This window comes from Triturus cristatus, chromosome 2_1 (genome assembly GCF_964204655.1).
Source record: "Triturus cristatus chromosome 2_1, aTriCri1.1, whole genome shotgun sequence".
Lineage (NCBI taxonomy): Eukaryota > Metazoa > Chordata > Amphibia > Caudata > Salamandridae > Triturus > Triturus cristatus.
In genome coordinates, this window is record NC_140581.1 from 989913135 (window position 1) to 989925248 (window position 12114).

Here is a 12114-nt window from a genome sequence, read left to right on the forward strand (position 1 = left end):
GACGCTGGCGTGGCGGCCCGCTGCCACACCACTAATCTCATAATAAGGCCCTAAGACAAATGTTTTTGTGGTGATACAAACAGTGTGCCTTTGTCTGTCATCTGTTTAGGCTGTGTTTGAGCATACTTAAAGTTCACTTTAACATATGATCTTTTGCATGGGTACTCGTAAAACTTTCCCCAAGGGCCAAAATGGGGGTCCCTGGGGGACACACTGGGGTGTCACTAGGGACCACAGTGCTGACTGCCTGTGGGGTTTCAGAAATTGGGGCAACGAGTAAGGTACAGCTGGATGAGGTGTTTGGTGAACAAATTCTGCAAGTGAAATATCATGCAAATGTTTCACAGACTAAACCTTAGTGGTGATGTTCCTTAGTTGTTTAAACAACCTTTCCCAAAATTAGAGAAAGTCCTATGCTTTCAAAAATAAAGATGATGAATGTGCTTAAAAGTTTACTTCCCTCCCCAAAAGAAAACGTTAAATTATTTAATAGAAAATGATGCATTTGATATGGAAATCACACACATTTAATATATTCTTTCAAAACATAAAAGTTATTTTTAAAGTACATCCAGCACTTTTTGTTTGCAATGGCGGAACTTCCATTACAGTAAGGTTCAAAAGCGGAGATGGAATTTTGCTGATGTGTAATTAGTTCCTTCAAATCACAAAAGAACAGATTCTGCATATTAGACAGATATACAAAGTGTTCCTGGGTGGAAGAATTGCAGTGCAGTCCTCCCAATCTCAAAAATTGCACAAGGAGTGTTACTTTTCGTGGTTGAATGAAGAACGTCAACTAAAAAGGACAAAAGAGACACAAAAAGTATTTTCCAAGGCTGAACACCCATGAGCTAATTTTACACTGGATGTCCTTTATTAATTTCCATGTACTCTAGACCTTTTAAACAGACTGGAAGTTAAGAGCTGATCATCATGTACATCAGTCAGTTTGCTTCTTAGTTTATTTTTCAGAATAGTCTTTGTGGAAAACCAACACATGCATATGGTCAGCCAAATTTGCACATTATTTTCTGTGTGAAAGTAAAGAACAAAGGGTATTTTTCAGAGATCACAATTTTCCGGAATTCTTCAGGATCCTAACCCAAGCAAAATCTTCAAGAAAAAAGGTGGTGTTACATATCAATAAGTTACATCTCAGATTGTTTGCTCAAGCCAATAAGTTTAACAGCTTCAGGATTACTTACATAACCATACACTGATTTTTCTATGAGTGTGAAGCGCAGGATGAGGGCTCTGACTTGAGTAAATCACTTCCTGAATTCTCCACAAATTTCCTTTAGCTATGCACACAGGTTAAAGCTCAACATCATTATTTGGGCTTTTTCAACCCTCTGGGTTAAAGCCTGTAGTTTGGGAAAGTGTGTGAAGTCACCTTCATTCAGCTGCACTCTCTGAATACATTGAACTTACCTAAAAAGAAAAGAAAAAATGTCTGCACTCATCATTGGGGACACAAATTGCAATCTGCCTTGACCTGCCAGAATGAGAGCACTGGAATGTGAGAATGTTTCACAGAGAAAATGGTGCATGATGTGCCATTACAAATCTTTACATTCAGGGTAGTATTGTCTTCGAGCGATTAAAAACTGTTCAGTTTCTGGAAGTAAAGCTATGGTCCTTTCTAGAACTTACCCTTTGCTCAACTATCATACCAGGACTGGCTTTAGGGCAGTGCGATTGGTGCGGCCGCACTGGGTGCTGACCTGTGGAGGGGTGACAAATGCAAAACCAACAGTTGATGAATAGAATGCAGAACAATGTCATACATTCACCCCAGTACAGAGATCTGGGCCTAAATCCATCGTGTTGTTGCTCACCATGCCATTCCAGTTTTAATCCAGCCATATGCAAATCAGTCTTGACCCTGTGCCTCATGGGAACAGTCCAGTCCGGACTGCCAAGCCAGGTCCTCTCTGGACTGGAAACAAGCATCCTAGGACCAGTTTCGGGGTTTCACCCCTCTTCAGCCAGGATAGCTTGATTCCAGTGGCATGGAGAACACTGGACCCACGTCTGGGCATACCCGTACCACTCGGGGTGACAAATGCAAAAATAACAGTTGATGGACAGAATGCAGAACAATGTCATACAGTCACCGCAGTACAGAGATCTGGGCCTAAATCCATCGTTTTTTTGCTTGGAGGGGGGCGCTGTGACTTCAGGGGGGCTCTGTGTTTAGCAAAATCTTATGATAGGAGAGATGAGGGGCTCTTTGGCCCGGTGGTACTGAGATAATCCGAGGAGTCAGTCATGAGATGTGGGGGGCCAAAAGGTAATGTTGCACCGTGCGCCATCAGCGCTAAAGCCGGCCCTGCACCATACTAAGCTATGCTGCAACATACAATAGTCTGCGGTTGAGTGCTTTAAGTTGAATAAAATTAAGTTTGTTCCATAGACTTCATGACATTACTTAGTTATCCCTGTTTTCTTTGTGTGCACAGTGATTTTGCAAAGGTAATCAAATTTAAATTATGGAAACGTTTTTCTTAGAAAAAGTACAAGGCCTCTCATATGGCCAACCCCAGAGATGAGGCCCTATATGTAAGTTTACAGGATTGTTCACCTGCAGGGTGTTAGAAATTGGCAGGTGTGTACCCTGTCCAAGAACGGACCCTTCCTCGTAGTCAGGATAAGGGGATTACACTTCTAAAATAACCCCTGCTCACACCCTTGGAAGCTTGGTACAAGCAGTCAGGCTTATCTCAGAGGCAATGTGTGAAGCATTTGCACATAACCAACAGTAATACAGTGAAAACACAACAAAAGGACACCATACCAGCTTTCAAAATATAGGCAATATGTATTTTGAAAACCATGACTGAAATGCTAAAAATCTAACATACAGTAATAAAGATATGGATTTTTGCAAATAATAGACTTAAAATACAGTTCCTTGCAGTCTATGGCTTCGTCTAGGGCTATCACGGCGTTGTGAACAAACAAATCCAACAATTCAGACCGACCACGAGATTTCGGGCCTGCTACAGTGTCGCAAACAATACCTTGGAAATGCAGTGCTTTGAGGACCTGGCGATGAGATTCGAAGATGCGGCGTCGGCACCGGAGGTCAATGCAGGAGTCGCCAGGGCCCTTAAAGTCACATGCGTTGCAGATCGAACTCCGTGAGGTTGAAGTCCGGAGCGCCGGCATCGTCGGGCTATGGTGAAGTGAAAAGGAGTGGTGCGGTGCCATCAGGTCACGGTGTAGGCAGCGGCTTGGTGATGGCGTCCAACGGCATTGATGAGAGCAGGTCTGCAGTGCAAAGTGGGACAATGCTCGTCGTGATGCTCGCCGGTCGAGGGGCAGGCAGTAGTGTCGTTGTTGCGGAAGCGCTGTCGTCGGTAGACCCAAGGCTGTGGTGCACGATCAGGCAATGCGGTGTGCGGGGCCTACAGGTCACAGTGCAAACAGCGGCGTTGGTTGACGATCTGTAGTAGATGGTGCCAGCAGGCTAATAATAATAATAATAATAATAATAATAATAAACAAATTTATAAAGCGCATGGTTACACTAACTAGTGTGTCCCCGCGCTGTGGTACAAAGAGGCACATATTCCGGACGGGGCAGAGACAGCTTAAACAGGAGGGCTAACAGAGTGAAAAAGCCAGGTTTTCAGCTCCTTTCGGAAGATAGTCTCCGAAACCTCCAACCGGAGCCCCAGGGGGAGTTTATTCCATTGCTTTGCTGCTAAAAAGCTAAAGGAGCGACCACCCATCCTTGCTCTCTTGATAGATGGAATACTGACTTGCCCCGTCCCCCCTGGATCTTAGTTGATGGGTCGGGGAATAGAAGGTTAGTAGATCATGCAAGTAGGTGGGCCCCTTTCTTTGTAAGATACGATGGCTGACACAAAGAGCCTTAAACAGAATTTGCTCCCTTACCGGAAGCCAGTGAAGGGAAGCTAAGGCCTTATTAGAAGGGGCTCTCTTGGGTAATATCAGAACGAGACGCGCTGCTGCATTCTGGATACGTTGGAGTCGCTGTATACATTTTGTATTAGCTCCCAGATAAAGTGCGTTTCCATAATCCAGGCATGATGTCACCAGCGCATGAACCATTGTTTTCCTAGCTGTAATTGGCGGCACATCTAAAGTCTTCCGGAGTCCATGCAAAACTCCAAAACATGTTCCTGCCACTCGTCTAGTGTGGTTCTCAAAAGAGAGCTTGGTGTCCAGCCACATCCCTAAGTTCCTGACCTGCTCACAAGGAGAGGGGGTTGGTCCCAATGTCTGAGGCCACCATGCTGACGATCAAACCGGTGGCGCTTTGCCTATCACCAGCACCTCAGTTTTGTTACCATTCAGTTTAAGGCAGTTGTTAGCCATCCAGGACGCCAGTTCTTGTAGGTACGTCGAAAAATTGATGGCTGCCAAGTCTCCGGTGTGGGATGGGGCGGTGCCCTGAGTAACTTACGAGCAGTGCCCCCAGGCCACGGTGCAGACAGAGGCATTGGAATGGGGTGGCGGCATTGGGGATACCAGGGCGGCAATGTGTAGTCATGTAGTTCAAAGATCATCTTCTGTGACTCCATCTTGAGCTTCTCATGCTGTATTTTATGCCTCCTAGCTTCTCGCCTGTCCTCCAGCAACTTCGGGGACAGACCAAGTGCTGGCTGACCCGGAGGGTCCCTCTCCTCCCAAAAGCACATCATCCCTTTTAATCTATGAATTCACACCTCGGCCCCTACTGGCATTTCTGACTGCTACACAAGCCACCAGTGCCTTTAATTGCTCCTCCTTTTTGGTGAGGCCTTTAACTTGGACTTTGAGGTTTTTCGCAAACTGCCTCTCGTTCATTCGCCGTATAGGTTTCTAACCTATCCTCCTCAAAAACCAATTCCAGGGATGTAACTGATAATGCTCTTGATTCGGGCATGATGAAATGAAATGAAAGTTTTATAGAGCGCGTGTATGCCAAGGTGTCTTAGTGCTAGAGCTATCATACCTGAGCAAAGGAAGCGAACAGCAGTTAAAAGTTGGGCACGAACAGCCATGTTTTCAGGATCTTTCTTAACAGTTTTCTGTTGGATTGGCTTCTCAGAGTAAAAGGAAGAGTGTTCCAAAGTTAGGGGCAAGATGAAGGAGATTTCTGCCACCCCATTTTACAGTCTTCACCATGGGAACGACCAGCAAAGAGGCAGTCCATGACCTGAGATTGCGTTGTGGGACTTGCCATCTAAGACGATTACTGAAATAGGCAGATCCTGCCCCATAAAGGGTCTTGTAAAAAATGCATAAGAACTCTAATTGGACCCTTGCCTGGACTGGCAGCCAATGCAGGTCACAAATTCCTTGGGACACCAGACCAAACTGGGGTATTTTAAGTAGTAATTGTGCTGCCGCATTTTGAAGTTATTTGAAGCTTACGTTGCAGTAATCAATCTTTGACAACACCAGGGCCATAATTACTGTTTTCCTTAGTTCCATCGGAATAAAATGTAAACATTTTCTCAAGATTTTCAAGGTCTAAAAACAGGTCAATGTGATAAGATTGACCTGTTCCGATATGGACAATTGATCATCTAGAGCAGGGGTCTTTAAACTGGGGGGCGGGCCACCCAAGGGGGGGTACCTCAAGTGATCCCAGGCAGGGGGCGCCAGGCTCTGACCAAATGATGCATTGTGCTGATAACAGCGCTTTGTTTTAACCTGAAAAAAATGAGCGGCACCAAGCCGCTTTGTAATGGGCCATCACTTGCATCTTTTGTAATTTATTTCCTGGCTGGGACAAGGTGTCAAAAGGGAAGGGACTCTAAATATTTTTCAAACCCCCACCCCACTTCTAATAGTCACATTGTGGATACTTGGAAGTGTTAGTAAGGCCTACCTGACCAGAATAGTATTTTTGCCACATGAATTTGATTGCATTTTTAAAACAGTAACAGAACGTAGCTGCAATGTTTAAATATGTAAACACATTGCCAATTTAATACATAAATTGTGAAAAATTCTGAGGGGGAGACAGATGATTTTTGTTCCCACTGGGGGGTGGGGGGGGCGCGACATTAAAAAGTTTGAAGACCACTGGTCTAGAGTGACACCTTGATTTTTCCCTTCCTTAGTGTCGATAGGCAGGATCCGGCCACTTCTGGCCACCAAGCTTTGTTCCAGAAGGTTGTGTTTTTACCACATAAAAGCACCTCAGTGTTTTCGGTATTCAACTTTAAACAGTTGTCTCGCACCCATCTGATAATGTGGACCATACAGTTGTTAAATTGTATTGCCACGTCATCGTGATGCGGTAGAAAGTTTTTAAGTTAAAAAAATGGGGCGATCAAAAATAGACCAAAAAGAAAATGCACAGTATGTGGTACGTAATGGTCTGCGATCTGGTAGTAGTGTACACCAATCACTGTCGGTCAAGTGCGAACGCAAGTCCTATCCTCACCACTGACAACCAGTGTTAGACATGGGCGTCTCTAGTAAGCAGGTTTGCATTCAGTCTAAGTTGGAACCCTTCCTTCTAATCAGTATAAGGGGAATACACATGTAAAATAACCCCTGATCCTCTTGGTAGCTTGGCACGGGCACACAGGCTCATCTCAGAGTCATCTGTGAAGCATTTGCACATAACCAACTATAATACAGTGGAAACACTACAAAAGGACTCCACACCAGTTTTAGAAAAATAACCAACATATATCTGTATAAAAAAGACCAAAGCAATAATAATCTAACATACAGTAATAAAGATATGAATTTTGCAAGAATAGATTTAAAATAAAGTTCATTGAAGTCAATAGCTCCGTCCGGGGCTATCACAACGTTGTAAACAAAAAAATCCAACAGTTTAGGCCCACTGTGAAGTCGCGGGTCAGCTAAAGTGTTGGAAAGACCCGCAAACAGTTCCGTGGAAATGCGTTGAGGACCTGGCGATGAGAACCCGAAGATGCGGCGTCAACTCCAGAAGTCGAGGCAGGAGTCGTTGGGCCGTTGAAGTCACACGCATTGCATAAAGAACTCAGAGAGGTTGAAGTCAGGAGCGCCATTGTCAGGACTGCGGTAAAAAGGAGCGGTGCGGCGTGTGGTACCCTCTGGTCACGTTGCAGGCAGCGGCTCGATGAGCGCATCCAGCGACATTGGTGAGACCAGGGCTGCAGTGGGAAGCGGGGAGGAGCTCGCAGGTCACAGGGCAGGCAGCGTCATCGTCGCTGCAGAAGAGCTGTTGTCGGTAGACCCAAAGCTGCAGTGCGAGAAGGGGCAATGTGGTGTGTGGGCAAGCAGCGGCGGTGGTTGACGATCAGATGTCAGTGGCGTCGGTGGTCCATGGCTGGGTGTGGGACGGAGCGGTGCGTCGCGTAACTTAAGAGTGGTGCCTCAAGGCCACAGTGCGAGCAGCGGCATTGATTCCGGCGTGGGGCAGTGGCGTCAGGGATACCAGGGCTGCAATGTGAAGCGAGGTGGTGCGAAGTGTGGTGCCCTAAGGTCACGATGCAAGTAGCTGCTCTGTGGTGGCGTCAGGTGGCAATATCGGTGAGACCAGGGTTGCGGTGCGAAGCGGGGCAATACTCTTTGCAGTGCCTTCAGGTCACATAGCCGGCAGTGGCGGCGTTGATGGCATCGTGGTAGCTTTTCTTTTGTTGCAGCACAGTTCCCAGTGCTGGTAGCAGATGATCTTGAAGTCTTTGCTGGTCCTGAGACTTCTTGAACAGAGGGCAAGCTCTTCTTCAAGCCCTTGCAGAAACTCAGGAAATAAGTTGCAGAAGGTTCAGTCCTGTCCTTTCACTGCCCAAGACTGAATCAGCAACTTCAGACCAACGCAACACACTGCAAAGGGGCAGTACACCTCCTGGCAGCTCTCCCAGCTCTTCTTCTTGGCAGGTTTCTTAGTCCAAAAGAGTTCTGAAGTTATGGAGTCAGTGCGCCAATACTTATAACAGTTCTGCTCTTTTAAGTCGGCAAACTTCAAAGAAAAAGGCCTTGTGGCTCCCAAGATCCAGTTCTGTCCTGCTCTGTCCAGGCCAGGCACACTACAGGGGGTAGAAACAGCATTGTGAAAGGCAGCTAGAGCCCTTTAAGGTGTGTGTGGCAACTCCTCCCGCCACTTCAGCACAGGAAGATCCATTAGGATATGCAGGGCACACCTCAACCCCCTTTTTTGTGAGTGTATTCCTAAAACCTCAGCTGTCAGCTACACAGACGTGGGTTCCACAGGCAGGCACAAGATGATTGAGCAAGAAAATGCCTACTTTCCAAACGTGGTATTTTCTTTTTTTTTTATATATATATATATATATATAACTTTTTTTTTATTGACATCACTATAGGATATTATTTGCATAAATTCATAACATAAATCAGAGTAAATAATAACTGTCATCAATATAGTACAATAAAGTACATTGAGTGAATCCGAGTAGATAAACATAATCATAATCAACAGCTGGTATAATTGATCAGTAAAAGTTCAAAATAGTTATCCTTTACCAGGAATTATCAACTTCTTACTACAGCTAATCAATCCTTTATACATAAAATCGGAAAATAAATTTCTATATCTTAATTAGTCTATATCACGACAATAAGACCCCAAATGTTCTCATTCTTAACCATGGAGCCTAAGCCCCTGGCCTTAGCCAGTGCAGTTTCCAGGCCGTAAGTTTCTTTAATAGTAATCCACCAATCACAAATAGTTGGCATTAGCGGTGAGACCCACATCCGAGCAATAGCTAACCTAGCTGCCCCCATCATAATTGAAAAAGATCGTGCCACAGCTGGTTTATCTGCTTTGTAACCTAGCATGATTTCTAAAACCGTTAATTTAGGACCCACATCAAGTTTACTATGAAAGACTTGACCGATCTTCTGCCAATACGTCCGCAATTCCGGGCATTCTATGAACATATGGATAAGATTTGCGGCCTGAGTCCCACATTTAGGGCACTTGGTCTTCTCACCACCACTATTACCTCCTGCCCATTTGGCAATCCTCTCTGGTGTATAGTACAGCATGCCAATTGTGCGAAATTGCTATAGTCGTAAACTAACAGAGTGGACTGAGTCACCCATGTTACCCAAAGCCTGAGTGATCATACCGGTTGTTATGGCTATATTCAGCACTTGACTCCAATGTGTTGCTAATTTTACAGAACCATCGACTTTAGAACTGGTCAGCTGTAAAAACATACTACCTATAAGAGATTTAGTTTTCTCCCCATATAAAACATCCCCGATAAGAGATTTAGTAATCGCATTTGGATCCAAGTTCTTCCCCAGATAATCCCTTATCTGTAGGTATTTAAACAGAAAATTAGTAGGTAATCTATATTGTGATTGTAAAACTTCAAATGATTTAATTCCTCTGGCCTCATACAAATCCCCCAAACATGAGATCCCATGTTTAGACCACAATCTGCAGCTATAGTCTTGAAATACTTCAGGAAACATTGGATTACCCCAGAGTGGCAACTTAGTATGCATTAACAACAAATTGCTTCTAGCAGCCATAGCCCGCCATATAAAGACACTATCTCTAACTGTCTTGAATTTAACACGTTTGAAATAGTTTAGGTCATTAATGCGATTTAAGAAAAATAAACAATCATCGCCTAAAATCAATCTATATAAAGAATCTTGCAGATCAACCCCCAGAAGGCTACGAAAGCGGCCGGCGAACGCTGCCAAAAAGTGAGTTCTAAAGTCAGATAAACCCAAGCCACCTTGTTTATAAGGTGATTTAAGCAAATCAATGGCTCGTCAAGCCCTCTTAAAGCCCCAGATAAAACTACTCAGGACTCCATCCAATTTTTTAAAAAAAATATTAGGAAGATGTAGAGGGATAAATCTAAACAAATATAAACATTTGTTTGTGCCATTTTTTTTAGGATTTTCACAGTTTCATCTAGTAAAGGAATGTAATTTAAAGATATTATTTGGCCCACTTTAGCAGAGATCTTGACCCCCAAATACGTAGGTGTTGTACATCTCCCCGGGATAGGAGAGCTAGGTTTAAAATTAATAAGGACTTGTGTTTTACTGATATTTAATTTATACCCCGAAACGAATCCAAATGTAGTTGCAGCTCTCTCGATAACTGGGACAGCTTCTGCTGGATTAGTAGAAAAGATTGCCAAATCATCAGCATATGCTGTTACCTTCAGTTTATTAGTCATTAATGGTTTGATCTGCTTATTGGCTTGTAAGGCACGTATAAACAGCTCTATATAAAGGGCAAATAATAACGGGGAAAGGGGACACCCCTGCCTTGTCCCACAAGAGATGTCGAATGGGATAGACTATGAACCAGAATATGAGAGCTTAGTTGTAGTTTTATAATATAAAGCACGCACCCATCGTCTAAACTGCCCCCCAAAGCCAAATGCGCTTAGTTTAGCCCACAGAAATTTCCATCTGACCTTGTCAAAGGCCTTTTCGGCATCTAAGAGGATCATACCCAGACCCACCCCCTCTTTCTCCGCAAAGTTGTACGCCCCAATGGCCATGTTGAGATGAGCTGTAGTGTCTCTACCTGGTATAAAACCATTTTGGATATCGGACACTAATCCTGACATCATTGGTGCGAGTCGATTTGCAAGAATTTTCAAGCAGATCTTCGCATCTGCGTTTATGAGGGAAATGGGTCAGTATGATCCGCAGTCTATGGGTGTTTTGCCCTTTTTAAGAAAAAAAACAATCTGAGTCATATTCCATGACTCCGGCGTCCTACTGCCCATACCAACATATTGAATGACTATGCTGAATGGTGCCAACAGAGTACTTTTAAAAACCTTATAAAATTCCATAGGTAGTGAATCTACCCCTGCAGCTTTACCTGAAGGTAAAGCAGTAATGGCTAATCCTATTTCTTCCAATGATATTATATTATCTAATGATATTACCTCATTATCACTCAATACCAGAAGATTGCTCTCAGTGATATACTGCGTAATATCTTCCTTGTCAATTGTAGAAGAAAATGAATAAAGTTTCTGATAAAATAGTGAAAACTGCTCCAAAATAGCTGAGGTATGATTATGTAATGCACCATCCGCGCTCTTTATAGCATTAATTTTAGTTTTGGCCTTTGTTTCTGCTGTTTGAAAAGCTAAAACTTTACCAATATGTTCACCATATTCATATTGTTCCAGACGGTACTTATTATACCTCACCGCTATTCTTTCCCTAAAAAAGATTTTCACTGCTGTTCTTGCATCTAATAGAGCAAGAAACAGCTAGTCCTGATCTAATTGGCCTCGTGTTACCGCCTCTACATGTTGTTTTTCCCTATTTTGTAAATCCATAATCAGTTTCTCCATATTGTTTTTTTGTAACTTATTCTGCTGCCAGATGTATTGTTGGGTCATCCCTCTAACATAGTCTTTCATAGTATCCCAAACAACCAATGGGGAAGCTGTCCCTACATTTTCCTCAAAAAAGGCCGCTAATTGTTGCTTCATACCGGAAACATATTCCCCATCCGTAAGTAAGTATCTAAGAAAAGAGAATGGTCTGACATTCTTACCTTCAGGAGTAGCCATAAAAGATAGCAGAAAAGGGTTATGATCAGATGTCGCCCGAGGGCATATAACAATATCTAAACCTAAGATTAAACTGTCAGAAACCCAAGCCATGTCGATTCTAGAATGAGATTTGTGCAGGGCCGAATAATCAGTATACCCGGAATAAGTAAGTATATCTGCCTCCAAGCGTCCTGCAAGGATTGTAATCTAGCCATTTCTAGTATTGCTGCTCTAATCTTTCACATTCTACCAGTACCCCCTTTTTTTTAGTTGAATCGATTTTATAGTCTATGACACAATTAAAATCTCCCATTATCAGACGTTCCCCATCCCAGTTCAGCAATTCCAAATTAAGAAAATCAAATATGCCGGGATCATCAGTATTTGGTCCATATATTGAGCCAAATACATATTTCTTGCCCCGAATCTCTATTTGGGCCAGTGCCCATCAACATTTTGGATCAGCCAATGTCTCAACTATTTTATAGAAAAACCTCTTATCTTTTAATATAGCTGTTCCTTTCATAGATATTGTTTGGTAAGTGCTAACAATTGTTTCATATCCTAAGTGTTTTAACAAATGACGATCTTTATAGGCCAAATGAGTTTCAGTAATTAAAACTAAATGCGG